The 12,519-nt window shown below is 47.4% G+C and overlaps 1 protein-coding gene across 4 annotated transcripts in view; it reads right to left on the minus strand.

Moving 5' to 3' along the window:
- Positions 1–12,519, minus strand: part of Extl3 (exostosin like glycosyltransferase 3) — a 92,127-nt gene that overhangs the window by 41,980 nt on the left and 37,628 nt on the right. For 2 of the 4 annotated variants that reach the window (XM_021181877.2, XM_021181876.2), the window contains exon 1: positions 4,156–4,322. The exons of the other annotated variants lie outside the window; for them this stretch is intronic. The gene's annotated coding sequence lies outside the window, so the exon portion shown is untranslated. Of the gene's footprint in view, positions 1–4,155; positions 4,323–12,519 lie in introns of those variants that run through there. 4 annotated transcript variants of the gene reach the window in all.

Here is a 12,519-nt window from a genome sequence, read left to right on the forward strand (position 1 = left end):
TATTTTTGTTTTGTTTTGTTTTTGAATTTTTCGAGACAGGGTTTCTCTGTGTAGCCCTGGCTGTCCTGGAACTCACTTTGTAGACCAGGCTGTCCTCGAACTCAGAAATCCGCCTGCCTCTGCCTCCCAAGTGCTGGGATTAAAGGCATGCGCCACCACTGCCCGGCTATTTATTTTTAAAGATTTATTTATTTCATGAAGACCCTGTCACTGTCCTCAGACACACCAGAAGAGGGAGGGCATCAGATCCCCATTACAGATGGTTGTGAGCCACCATGTGGTTGCTGGGAATTGAACTCAGGACCTCTGGAAGAGCAGACTGTGCTCATAACTGCCAAGCCAGGTCTCTAGCCCCTTAAATTTATTTTTAAACATTTATTATTTGTGTGTCTGTGTACGTTACAAGGAGGTCAGAAGGGTGTTGAGCCAGGAGATCTAGGCTGCTGTGAACAACCTGATGTGGGTGCTGAGGAACTGAGCCTGAATCCTCTACAAGAACAATGTGTGCTCTTATCCACGGAGCCATTTCTCCAGGCCCATGTGCTTACACAGTTCAGCGGTCGTGTTACATAGACTGTGGGCATATTCCCAACCTATTTCTGTTTTATATTCCTCCCTTGGGCTATGAAATATTTCTGTTGAGAAAAATATTTAAAAGAAGTTGGGAACACTTCAGATGATAACATGTGAGGGGACAAGATTACAGGGTAAAGTGTCCACAAAGCAGCTGTCAATCATTGACATGGCCAGTCAGTCTCCAAGTTACGGGGCCCAGTCCAATGGAAGAAGACGCAAACTGCGCTGACTCTTTAGAGCAGACACTGGGCTTCCTAGACCACATGCTTTTCCACACTTTACTGCCCACACAGACTTGATCTCTGGGATACATGCAGGTATCAACTACTAAACAGATTAGATTCTACACTGTATTATGTATGTGCTGCTCTCCTTTGTATGGCTCCATCCTTGGGATGTTATTTTTTTTTTTAGATGTATTTATTATTATACGTAACTACATGGTAGCTGTCTTCAGACTGCACCAGAAGAGGGTGTCAGATCCTGTTACGGGTGGTTGTGAGCCACCATGTGGCAGCTGGGATTTGAACTCAAGACCTTTGGAAGAGCAGTCAGTGCTCTTACCTACTGAGCCGTCTCACCAGCCCCCATCCTTGGGATTTTAATGGGTCATTTGGATGCCTCTGAGCAATACCCTACACCACACATTATGGACTATATAGAGGAGCCACACTATTAAATGAGTCTCTCTGTCCCTCTGCACCTCAAGGCTACAAATTTGTTTTTTTTGTTTTTTTGTTTTTTTTTAAGAAGATGGCTCAGCGGGTAAGAGAACTGACTGTTCTTCCAGAGGTCCTGAGTTCAATTCCCAGCAACCACACGGTGGCTCACAACCATCCGTAATGGGATCTGATGCCCTCTTCTGGTGTGTGTCTGAAGACAGCTACAGTATACTCGTATAAATAAAAATAAATTTTAATAGAGATTTCTTTTTTTAAGAGATCCAGCTTCTTTTACACCTACTTATATCACCCAAGACACCTGAAAGACTGCAAACACAAAAGGTGCGTCTAAGAGGTTCAGGCAGGAGAAGACAATGCTCACACGTTAGTCTACCTCTGTCCTTGAGTTCTCGACTTCATCTGCACACAATCTGCTATTTCATGGAACCTATAACACGTGGAAAGTCTTTCCCGTTTGCTCAGCTGTCCCGTTATCACAGATTCTCAAAGGGAGCAGATACCAAAAGTAAAAGGAAATGAATGTAAATAAAATTTTTGTTGGTTGGCTTATTTTTTGACATAGGCCTCGTGTAACCTAGGTTGGCTCCAAACTCTCCTATGTAGCTAACGATGACCTTGGACTCCTGGTACACCTAGCCAGCGCTGGTTTCAGGCATGTGCTACTAGAACCTGCCTGGAAAGAAACAACTCACCAAGAACTTTCTCAACTCAACTTAGTTCTCCAGCAAATATTATTGCGTAGTTTTAGAACTTTTGATGGAAGAGCCTTGGTTCTTTTTTTTTTTTTTTTTTTTTTGGTTTTTTCGAGACAGGGTTTCTCTGTGTAGCCCTGGCTGTCCTGGAACTCACTTTGTAGACCAGGCTGGCCTCCAACTCAGAAATCCACCTGCCTCTGCCTCCCAAGTGCTGGGATTAAAGGCGTGCAGCCTTGGTTCTTAGTCCTTGCTTCCCACTGAACTATGTACAGAGACAATTAGAGCCGCATCAGGACTCCATCTGGTGAGACACTCTTATTTCTAATACCTTATTTTACTTTAAACAATACCTTTAACCCCTCTCCAGTTACCACCAAAGCAAAGGCTGTAGCTCAATGGTAGAGGGTGTGCCGTACGGCATGTGGGAAGCCCTGGGTTCCACAGGTAAAGAAGCGAACCGACTCAGTCACTCAACTGACAGGGCCTGCTTCACTCCTTCCCCACCTCTCACTGACCTTTCCCACTAGGCTAGAGATCATGACTTATAGCAGGCTGGCCTGGAACTCTTGGTGAGCCTCTTGCTTGCCTACACACCCCACAACCCTGGCCCAGCGCCTTCACACAGCACAGTGTTTTCCAACCTGCACACTTCCATCTGAAAGCTACTAGCCTATTTTAGACCATTTTTCTCTCCCACCTGGTTACTGAGGTCTTTTCACTCACAGGCAAAAAACAAAGCTCTCAGACCTAATCACTAAGAGATTCCAACAGACATCAGGTACTTAATAATGGTTTTTCTTCTAGAAAGTGAGGATGAGAGAACATACACACACACACGCGCACACACACACAAGCTTTTTGTGAGTTCTACCATCACCTTTGGTGTCCAAACCTGTGTCTCAAGAATTCTGAAGATGCTAGGTCTGGATTTGGTGGCTCCAGCTTTATAATCCCAACACTGCAGAGGCTGAAGCAACAGGCGCACCAAGAACTCCAGGTCAGCCTGGGCTACAAAGTGACCCTATCTCCAACAACCAAACCAAACAAAAAAAACCTACACACAATTCTTAAAGCCACAATTCTAGATCTCCTCCAGAAAGCATTTAGACTAATGTCAACTCTTCAAGCTCTTCAGGCTCACCACGGGCAAAGATCTGGAAACCCTCACAGGAAATGGATATGTTCAACACACCAAGTAAGAGTTTAAGAAAGTGGTTTTTCTTTCATTACGATTTATATAAAAGTCCTCTGCTGGAATAAGCTGTTGAGAAAGTCTAGTTTCACTCAAGATTATCAATGCCCCAGGGAGGAACCACCATCCCAGACTCTACAGAGAGTTATAGTCACTGAGTCAGAGGGGAAAGCTAACTGTTGAGCAATAGACAGGAACTTCCAAGCCTGCTTGGATGGATGGATGGATGGATGGATGGATGGGGAGGAAGGAAGGGTAAAGAGAGGGGGTCAAGAAATCCAGCCTTGAAATGCCAGACTCTCCAAGAGGAACAAGAACAAGACAAAAGTGAAGAACCGCTTAATGCCACCTCTTAAATCACATATTGACTTTCCTCTTCCCCAAAAGAAGAGGATCTATTAAAGGCCTTGAGAATTTAAAGAGCAGCGATCCAGGCTGGGGCTGATACCCATCGACTTTCAGTGGGCTCAGGGCCGTGGATATCTCAACAGAGGCTAAGCAGCTGCTCACTACTGACTAGGACAAGCTCTCGGGTGCTGCCCAGCTTCTCAGGCTCTGACCTGGGGCTGTCGCCAACAGAACAGTCACTCCATGTGGGGCGTCACGGGGACCCCCATCCCTCAGCTGTGGCACACCCCGGCCCCGGGAGGACACAGAGCACAGCAACACCTGAACCCCTGGCAGGAAGTGGCCACCTGGAGAGAAGAGCCCGACGGGCAGCAGCGCGCAGCTGTGCCGAGAGAAGCGGCCAGATGTGGGAGTGATCGCGGGGAGCTGAAGGCTGCGCTTCCACGGGAGATGTTCCCGTGGGCCGCTAGTGCCCGGCCCCAGCGGAGCGAGGCCCCCGCGCGGGGCAGGCCTACCCGGCTGCGCCGCCGCCGCAGCTCCCAGGCACCGCCGCTCGTGCCCCCGCCCGCTACGGCCGCAAGCTCAAGGTTGCCCGGTGCTTCCCACCAGCCTTTCCAGCCCTTCCCGGGTCCTCAGGCTTCCCTGCCGCCCAGACTCCTACCGGCTTCCAGTCAGGGACGAGCCACCGCCGTTGCCTGCGTGAAAGTCCGCTTCCCACAAGCCGCTCTGGCCGCCGGCTGCGCGCCTCCCAGGCCGCGCCGGATCCTCCACTCCCCCTGCCGGCCGGCGGCCATTTCCGACCGGCGCCGGCGGAACTTGCCGAAGATGGGCCGGAAACGGCCGAACCCGCGTCTGCCCAGCGAGAGGAAAGCGCAGAGATGTTCGTGACTTTCCGGACGCGTCCGAAGGCACAGGCGGAGGGGGGCGGTGGGCTCTGCCCTCCAGGATCCCAGGCGCAGGCTGGGTGCTAGTGATTGTGAGAAGGTCCAGGAGCCTAGAGGAGAGGCCCCACTAATCTGGGTAACCCTCAACCTAAAAATAAGCCCATGCTCCGATGGGGTACCCCGTGCTAGCAATGACCCACAGTTCTGAAACACTTTTAAATATTTAGCTGCAAATAAAGGGCGGGGCTGAGTGGATGCTTAGGAGGAAAAAAATCCCTGGCTTTGCAAAACAGATTAATCAACCTTGCAAGTTATGGGCTAAAAGGAATATCTTTTAAATACTTTAAAGCCAGGCCCTGTGGTTTGGGAATTGGGAAGACCCTTCGACTACAGAGAGAGAATACAGAAAGAATGGGGGGGGATGGGGGGGGGGGGGGGGGGGGGGGGAGAGAGGCGGGGGGTGCAGGGGGGGGGAGAAGGGAAGGAAAGAGGGAGGAGATAGGATCAATCTTAAAAGTGGCACGAGGTCACCAGAGTTAATTTAGAAAACAGTTCAAAATCATCTATTAAAACAATAGTATAGTCTAAAGTCAGATTGCTTCGATGTATTTATTTGAGTCCCCCAAAACAAGGCTATTGCCCCAAGGCTTCCTCCACAGAGTCCAGACACACCCGGCTAGGTTGGCTCATTTCCATCCCTGTGCTTGGGTGGTCTGTTACTTTAAGGAGAACTGCGCCCCAGAGATGGTTTCACAGCTGCTGACCCTTCCACCTGCCCTTCTTGGGAGCACCCAGACCCAGTGCTTCGGACAGGGAGGCTGAGAAAACAGGATTCCACTCCCACGGCAGACGGTTTGAGTTAACCATTCCCTTTGCAGAACAAAACATTTTTAAAACCCTGACAGTCGATTTTCTGGAGCAGTCTCCTTCTCCTGATCTCTCTACCCATCTCCAAGTCAGGCTCCGCTCTTTCCCTCATCTATCCTATTTTACTGTCTTGTACCTATGATAAAACACCACGACCAAAAGCAACTTGGGGAGGAAAGGGTTTATTAGGCGTACACATCTCAGTCACAGTTTATTATTGAAAGAAGCCAAAGCAGAAACTTTAAAGCCTTGGAGGCAGAAATTGAAACAGAGGCCATGACGTTAGGCTGTTCACTGGCTCATTCCCCATGGCTGGCTCAGTTTTCTTTTTTTTTTTACACTAGAGACCACCTGCCCAAGGGTGGCTCTGTGCATAATAGGCTGGGTCTGCCCCAGACTTGCCCACAGGCCAATCTGATAGATGAGTTTCTCCCTTCCCCCCTCCCCTCCTCCCTCTCACCACTTGGGGGAGAACATTTTGAGGTCTCCTTCTACATGGCTATTCTGGAACTCACTATGTAGACCCGGCTGACCTGAAACTCACAAAGATCTGCCTGCCTCTGCTGGGATAAAAGGCACATGCTACCCACCCATACCTAAGGTTCCCTCTTCTCAGAAGATCCTAGCTTGTGTCAAGTTGACAACAACTTACCATTGAACCATCTTTCCTCCTTACCTTTTTGGGGCCATGTAATACTCCTCTCTCCTACTGATGAGCGCAGGAAGTAGAAATTGACTAGACAAGGCGGGGGCGCAGGAAGTGATCGGCCTTTTCTTGGCTAAAGGCTGGAAATAGGTCAAAGATGCCACAAGTGCCTAAGCCAAGTGCCACCAGGCTGGAGAGGCCAGGAAGGAGGTCGTCGTCTCCTACCCCTTTCCTGGACGCCATACTGAGGCTGTGACCCAAACTGCAAGGACCTCGACACCTGGCATGAAAGCTGAACTGAGTAACTCATCCTCTTTCCTGCCTCCATCCTTAACGCCCAATTAACTTGCAGGCAGTGACGCTCAGTGGGGTCCCAGCCCCCCCCGGGGGGGGGAGGACCCTTCCCATTGGACAGGAGCGCCTCTGTCTTTCTCTCCCAACAGTGGGTTTTTGTTTTTTCCCACCTAAATCTCACCCCCTCTGTGGTACATGAATTTCATTCTTTGAATTTGGGAAACGAGAACCCGAAAGCATCTGGCTTGGGGTGGTTTTGATGGCGGTTGAGTTTCCAGGATCCTCCCCTCTCAAGCTAAGCACGGAAGAGCCGAGAAAGGATATCCCTGTATCGATATTTTCTTTGCCATTCACACCAGCCTCTTCCTCTCTCTCTCTCTCTTTTTTTTTTTTTGATTTTTCGAGACAGGGTTTCTCTGCATAGCCCTAGCTGTTCTGGAACTCACTTTGTAGACCAGGCTGACCTCGAACTCAGAAATCTGCCTGCCTCTGCCTGTGCTGGGATTAAAGGCGTGCGCCACCACACCCGGCTTCCTCTCTCTCGTTAAGGAGAAACAAACACACACCCCAAATCTCTACCTGCACCACTGACATATCAAAATATAATGACTTCCTTTTTTTGTTTTTTGAGACATGTCAGGGAAGTAGGAACAAACTTTATGAACTGGAGAACTGAAAAATGGAGAAAGCTTTGTCTGTTCGGCTTGAACTTCCCTTCAGCAGTTCATCTAACTTGGCTTTCTTCCAGAGATGTGTAGCGGCAGCAGTGGCAGCAGCAGCGGCAGCAGCAGGAAGAGCCCGGCAATGGGACAGGATAGGAGGCAAGGTAAGAATTTCCAGGGGTTGGTTCATCTCCATTCTGGCAAGAGCAGACTTGCAGATAACAGCTGCCTGGTGGACTTAGTCATCCAGTGGACCTCAGTAACACAACACATTGCTGCTTCTACCTCTGGCTGACTTGATTTTACCTGTACCTAAGCTTTAGGGAGAAAAAGGAGGTCCCTGTGAAACTTACTGGACATTATATCTCACTGCTGCTCTCTGGTCGTCACCCAGGACCTCTCAACCTCGTCAGTCTCCTGCCCAGCTCCTTCTAAAAGGTGTGCCAACCCGGCAGTGTGACTCTGGCTTTCCCTAACACTTCTTGCCACTGTAAGCGGTTGCTGGTTATCAGTTCCATCGACAGCAGTTCCCCCGCTGCAGGACTCCACTCCTTGTTTTGCAGTGGCGCCCTAGATACCATCACAGCCACAACATCCCCCAAATTCATATTTTATGAATACTTAATTGCCAGGCAGTAGGTTACACCCTTTACATGCCCGAGGCCTCATTTTAGTCTGGCTAGGAATTACCACCCTACAGAGGGGAAAATGAAACTCCAGGAAGCAGAGGCCTGGGACCACAGAGAGCACAGCAGAGTCCACGACTCAAAACCATCCTGACCTGGAACCCCACATTCTTGACCAAAACAATCTAGGTAATCCACCAGGATGTTAAATTTACTATTTCTCATAGTGCCTTCGTTTCTATCCCTTCCTCCTGGGTCTACCAGAATGTCCTGGTTTATAACCACTTTACCTTCATCTTTCCCAAGACAGGAACTCCAAACCTGGCATAAGCCTCACTGTTTCTCTTTACACTTACATCCAGTTACCAAGACCTAAAGCCTTGACCTCAGGGTCTCCACCACCCATCTTTCAAAAATTCTAGTGCCTGACCCTGGGTCAAGTCCTTTTATTCTTCCTATGGACTTAGCTCTTCACCAAAATTTATGGCTCAAAAAGCTTTATCATATTCACAGTGTTTCCTTCAGAAAGGAGCTGAAGTCAGAATACAACAAAGCCAGCTCCTGCCGGCCTCACCCTGGGTGGAACGTTTACAGTGCTTGTCGTCTCTACCTTACATTTCAGAACTTAATCAGAAATAGGTGGTCAGCAGTGGTGACCCAGAGGCAGGGGGACCTCTGTGAGTTCAAAGACAGTCTGACTGGTGTTCCAGGACCACCAAGACTGCACAGAGAAAACCTGTCTCTGAAAAAGAAAAGAAAAGAAAAGAAAAGAAAAGAAAAGAAAAGAAAAGAAAAGAAAAAAAAGAAAAGAAAAGAAAAGGAAGGGAAAAGAAATGGGTTTGCATTGTGATTCAACAACCACATAAAGAGATCCCTCTGTCCTAAGGAATTAGGATAGGAAATTAGGAAGCAGAGGCTCTGTTGTGCCACTAGCCCCTAGTGACACAGTGTCTGCCAGCGGTGCTTTGCCTCCAACAGCTCCTAATTTTAAGTTTCAAAATGACATATGTGATTGTTTTAACTTGGATCACATGTACCTCGATTAACGCAGCCTAAGCAACAAATCACCCCCAAACCCACCTGTAAATAGAGCTTATGTCCAAAGCACAGAGGCACACGCCATTCTCTAGTCTGTTTATACATCTGGCAAGGTGAGCACCTACCAAAGGTACCCAGTGCTGCCAACATGCCGTGCCCTCACACCGTGACAGTCACCTGAAGAAAAGACACTCCCAGATAAAATCTAACAGCACTTGTAGGAGATCAATTCAGCTACACAGAATGAAGTCAATTTGACACATTCTGAAAGCCTCTAGTGGTAAACAGTCCACATCAGCTAGTGCAACAGTAAGTTAAACAGAAGTTCACAGTATCACCACAAAGCATGGGCACAAAGGAGCTTACAGAGCTGGGGAAGTAGCTCGGTTGGTAGAGCTCTTGTCTAGCACATACAGGCCTGTGGTGGTGCAGGCCTGTAATCTCACAATGGAGAGGTGGGGGTAGGAGAGTCTAAAGTTAATGGGCTTCCTCAGCTATAACCCTAGATGTAAGAGACCTTGTTTAAAAAAAAAAAAAAAAAAAAAAAATTTAAAAAAAGTGGAAAACTACCCAAATGGCCAGCAGCACAGACCGCATAAAACACAACACTCATATGGCACCAGGAGTGAGCGCACTGCAGATCTGCAGCAGACACTGGTATAAAGTCTCTGATCAACACAATGCTAAGGAAAAGGAAATGGGGCTGGAGAGATGACTCAGCAGGCAAGAGCACGGGCTGCACTTGCAGAGGACTTGGGTTCTGCTCCCAGCACCTATATGAGGAGTGACAACCATCCCCATATAACTACACTTCCAAAGGATTTTTCCAAAGAGTGGGATTCCTCACTCTTCTGACCCCCACAGATACTAGGCACAAACATGGTTCAAATACATGTATATATGCAGGTGAAACACTCTGACACATAAAGTAAAAGTTGATCTTTTAAAAGAAGAAAAGAAAGAGGACCCGGGGACAAAATAAGTATAAAATATACGATTTCTGTACAGAAGTACAAAATCATGCAGAAGCTAACCCAGAGTGGAGAGGGAGAGGGCAGACAGCCATGGTTTAGGGTTTCAGGCTGCCCTCTGGGCATGCGTGTGTTCAATTTGTCCAGCTGCTCACTTCCCACATGAACCCTTTTACCAACATAGATCACTGTTGAATGAAAAGATTTTTATTACATAGCTGAGGTGCTGCCATATGGTTACCCCAGAGCTTCCAGTTGTTGTCAGCCTAGTCCAGCAGTCCAGAGAGAAGGCCACCATACTGCTCAGCCTCCCCAGCTCTGGTTTGGAACTGTGGGAGCAGCAGGCTGGGATGTAGTCACATGACAGGGACTGCTCAGCATTTAATAGCATTTAAGTAGACTTGGGGTATTTCTAGACCCATGTACAGTAGTTAACCAAAAAAGCTGGTCTGCAGAAAGCAGAATAGAGCCAGCACTTGGAGGGAACTGGACAGCCCCATGAGAGGAGGGAAGAGAGGCTGTCAACGTTCAGCTCCTCCAGTTCCAGGACCGACCATCTCCCACCATCTTTCCCAGCTGTTGCGGCAGTGGGATGCAACACCTTTAGTTATTACCAAGAAAACCTTTAAGTCATTTACATTAACAGGAAAAGTCTCGTGTTCCTAGCAACCAAGCTCACCTCGACTAAAGTCATTAGCACACTTTGCTGAAAATGACTGAATGGTAGTCGCATGCTGACATGCCGCTGAGCGCTTGTCGTGTGTCATCTGATTTTTCACACTCAACACAACATAGCCAGCACGATGATTATTCCTACTTCCCAGATAAGGAAACAGAAGCCCAGAAAGGTTAAATTCCGTGTTCACGTCTCCTACCCGGTAAGTGGTTGTGCCAGGTACTGAACCCTCTAAGATGCCTGCCATCTTAGTGATGAGGGCAGCAGCCAGTGCACAGTGAACCCATGCACTGCAGCTGAACCGTGGCTGCAGCTGCAGATCGGACAAGTTGTTCAAGTGCAGAAAGTTTAAGAAAGGCTGGTTGAGAAGTCGGTGAGCATCTCTTTCTGTCACAAGGGACTAACAGTTTGAGTTAGAGAAATGTGAAAGCGCAACATACAGCAGAAGGTTATGAAACAAAAACTGGATGCCAGGGGACTGGTTGGTGGCACACGTCTTTAATCCTAGCACTCTGGAGGCAGAGGCAGGTGGGTATCTATGAGTTTGAGGCCAGCCTGAACTACAGAGCAAATTCCAAGGTGCCCAAGACTACACAGAGAAACCCTGTCTTGAAACAAACAAACAAACAACCCAAAAACTGGATGCCAAAGGGATGCCTCTTGCAAAGGACCTGGGTTCATTGTCCAGGTCCTTTGCATGTCAGCTCACAGCCATCCATAGTTCCAGTTACAGAAGATCCAATGCCCTCTTCTGGCCTCCCTAGGCAGCAGACAAGTATATGATGCATATACACACAGAGAGACAAAACACTCAAATAAGCCTAAAAATAAAAAATATTTTTAAGCCACAAAAGCTGTGCTCTTTTACCAGGAAAAGTATTCACAGAGCATCAAAAATGTTCTCTTAGGGTGGAGTCCCTGCTGGTGACTTATTCTTCCCCAAATGGTGACTACCCAAGAGTATCCTGGATGTCAGTCCCATAGAAGAGAAATTGATTCCAGAAGGTCTCAATTTTTAGAGAAGGTGTCTGTAGTCACTTCCCCCAAGGACAGCTGCCAGACCCATAAGCCACTCAACAAAGATGCCATCAGTGACCCTGCCAACCTTCAAAAAGTAAGATTCCGGAGTTGTCAGTGAGGGTAAGTCAGGTAAGTGCTAGTTCTCTGAAATACTCAGATTTAAAAAAAAAATGCTGAAAGCCACCCTTGCAGATCTTTTTCTATACATAAGTGACTGGGCAGTTTTGTGGCTTATAATTAGAACAATGCATGACAATTTCTAGATTAGGGCTCCAAGGTGACTCTTCTCTTCTCAGTCAGCGCCAAAGAGTGAGAAGGTTGATCTCCCAGCTCCACGGGCAACACCTCACCACACTGCTAAACGGCTCCTTCCCAAAGCCCAAGCTTTGATGTTACCTTTTCTAAGTGGCTGGCTTTTGTCTGCCAAAATTGGTGAAACATTTGGAGTGGTGAGCAGATAATTTATGGCAAGAACATCAAGTTAACATCAGCTTCAAGCCAAAAGCACATTTTATTGTTTAAAGACAAAAACAAACCTATTTGTAGATTAGGGTGGGGCGTGGCTAGTCAAACACAGTGGCCAAGGGAAGTAGGAGGCCCTGGGTTTTGTCTCAGCACTTCAAAACACACACACACACACACACACACACACACACCCTAAAACAAAAGCACTATTCTGTTAAATCATTAACACCATGACATAGTATTGCCTATGACAGGAAAAAGTAAGTTGTGCACTAGCTTCCTTCCAGAAGCCTTAGCCTAATTCAAGCCTGTTAACTACATTAAGACATCTAACCTGAATTAAATAAATAGCAGTCATGGTAGTGGGGCTGGAACTATAGCTCAGTGGTAGACAATTTGCCTAACACAGGCAAGACTCTAAGTTTTATCCCCAGCATCTCAAAAAAGAAAAGAAAAAAAAAAAAAAAAAAAAAAACCACCTCACATCAGTTAATAGATATCAAAATGCCACTGGCATTTCTAAGCTTGACCCTGGGAGCTCTGCCTGATGATAGCCTCCTAAAGCAAACACAAAGGCACTAAAAACCCATCCTAAATTAAGTCATTAAGTAGCAAAGCTGTTCAGATAAAGCATACCACAGTACTGTCCGTTTGAAGGACTTAATGTAATGAGAGCTATAACCAGAGGAAAGTAAAATTAGGCAGGGTGGTGGCTGCACTCCAGTGTCACATTTGTATGCAGCTCCAAGCCTGTCCTTACACCAGGAAGTCACCCACAGACTTAAAAGTCAACTGCTTGATACCTTTCATCTACAAACCATCTTGTGGGGAAAAGGCCTTCCACTTAGCAAATGGTCACAGAGGTTTGGTTTGGTT

Source organism: Mus caroli, chromosome 14, assembly GCF_900094665.2.
Source record: "Mus caroli chromosome 14, CAROLI_EIJ_v1.1, whole genome shotgun sequence".
Lineage (NCBI taxonomy): Eukaryota > Metazoa > Chordata > Mammalia > Rodentia > Muridae > Mus > Mus caroli.